Source organism: Chrysochloris asiatica, unplaced genomic scaffold (genome assembly GCF_000296735.1).
Source record: "Chrysochloris asiatica unplaced genomic scaffold, ChrAsi1.0 scaffold00043, whole genome shotgun sequence".
NCBI classification, from domain to species: Eukaryota; Metazoa; Chordata; class Mammalia; order Afrosoricida; family Chrysochloridae; genus Chrysochloris; species Chrysochloris asiatica.
This window is the reverse complement of record NW_006408561.1, coordinates 4,036,111-4,038,587: the sequence shown is the minus strand read 5'-3', so window position 1 is coordinate 4,038,587 and position 2,477 is coordinate 4,036,111.

Genomic DNA, 2,477 nt, shown 5'->3' with positions numbered 1-2,477 from the left:
CCAACTAAAAGCAAATGAACTTCATACCTTATACCAGGAAAAAAATCCATATGAGTGGAAGTTCAGAAAAAGAACATATCCGCTAGTACTATGAAAACACTAAAGGGAAACCATGGGGAAATTATTCTATAATTGCAAACTGGGTATAACAAAATCATCAATAAGACATTGGTAAGATTAATTATAAAATTTAAACAATCTGTGTGGGGAAATCTTCAAAAGTTAAATGGAAAGAGAACATCTGTAAAAAAATACTTCCAATTATCCTAAAGGGCCAATTTTTATAACATATAAAAATATTCTACAAATCAATTTTAAGAGCCAGTAGAGAAACAGAAAAAAACAGAGACAGTGTAAGAAAATGTACTTATGGCTTTTAAATAAATGAAAATATACCCAGTGAAATTCAGTTTTAAACTAAGAAACCATTTGTGACCTATCAGATTGCTAAAGATCAAGAGAGTCTGGAGAATGGGCATGTTCCTGCTGATAAGGGAAGACAGCACTCTCGCACCCTGCTGCAAATTGGTACAAACTCAGTGGAGAGGAGCTTGACAAAATCTACCAAAACTGTAAAATTGTATATCCTTCTCAGTATATGTAAAATGGCTACATACAAACGTATTCATTGCAGCATTATTTGGAAAATAAAAAGGTTGGAAGTAACCATGAATTGTTGTTATGTGCCATGGAGACGGTTGATTAAATAACTCGAACAATAAAGTAACAATATTTTATACTTAAATAACAGTATTATATACATAAAAAGATAAACTTGAATGTTGCTATAGAAAAATCACCAGAATATTGGAAGGCTGACAGGCTAAATATGTTGTTATATACCACTGAGTTAGTACTGACTCATAGCGACCTTATGTACAACAGAACAAGACACAGTATCAGTCTCACGGTCGTTACTACATTTGAGTCTGTTGCTGCTGCTACTGTGCCAATCTATCTCATTGGAGGTCTTGTTTTCACTGACCCTCTACCAAACATGATGTCCTTCTCCTGCGACTGCTCCCTCCTGATAAAGATGTATGAAAGACAAAATCAGTCCATCCTGGCTTCTAAGGAGCATTCTGGCTGTACTTCTTCCAACACAGATCTGTTTGTTCTTTTGGCAGTCCATTGTACTTTTAATATTCTTCTCCAACACCATAACTCAAGGAATTCATGTGTGGTTTTTCTTATTCATTGTTCAACTTTCACATGCACATGAGGCTATTGAAAATACCATGTCTTGGGTCACGTGCACCTTAGTCCTCAAACTGATATATTTGCTCTCAAACACTTTTAAAAAGGTCTTGTGTAGCAGATTTGCCTAGTGCAATACATCATTTGCATAAAGAATCTAATGTTAATAGTTTCTTGTGTAAGGAGTCCTGGTTAACTGTTAAGCACTCAGCTGCTAACTGGAACACACTCAGCAACTTTGCAGGAGAAAGGCTTGAATATCTGCTCTGGAAAATACAGCCTAGAAAACTCTTTGAGGCTGTGCTATTATTTGAAATCTACTTAGAGGCATCTAACAAAGTTTCACTTTTTGCTGCCACAAGGTGTCAGTATTAAAGACTTTATGGAAGAATGGAAGAACCCATTCTTTTGAACTGATCTCCTGACAAGAATTTTTGCATTTGGCCTGTAATTTTTAAGTTCCATTGTTGGTGGGTCTCTGGTAGCATAGTGGTTATTAATTGGACTGCTAACCTCAAGGTCGGCAGTTTGAAACTACCAGCTGTTCTACTGAGAAAGATGAGGTATTCTGTTCCCGTAAAGATTCACAGCCTCGGAAACCCTGTGCAGGGTCATTATGAGTCGGAACCGACTCTATGGTGCTTAACAATAAATGTTGGCCAATCACCTGCTGCTCCTTGAAAACCCTATACAGGGTCTTTAATGGGTTGGAATCGACTCAACGGCACTTAACAACAAAAATGTCATGAGTCCTGGTGGGGCACTATAGGATAATGCACTGAACTGCAACAATGGTTGGCGGTTCAAACTCACCAGTTGCTCCTTGGAAGCTCTGTACAAGGTTGCTATGAGTTGGAACTGATTCCACGGCATTTTACAACAAAATGAGTCTGGAATCCTGGTGTGGCACTGTAGGATAAGCACTAGACTGTTAACAGCAAGGCTGGAGGTTCAGACCCACCACCCACTTGTTGGAAATCCTATACAGGGTTGGTATGAGTTGGAACCGAAAATAGTGTAATTTAGGAGTCTTGGTGTGGCACTGTAGGTTAATGCACTGGACTGCAAAGTTGGTTTGAACCACAAGGTCGGTGGTTCAAGCTCACCAGCTGTTCCTCAGAAACCCTATACAGGGTTGCTATGGGTCAGAATAGACTTGACAGCACTTAACAATGATAAGAAGCATAATTTAGGAGGCATGCAAATATTACCTTTATTTCTCCAATTTTATAATCACAGTGTATTTTATTTTCGTTTTGCTTTACTCAAAAACAACAGGC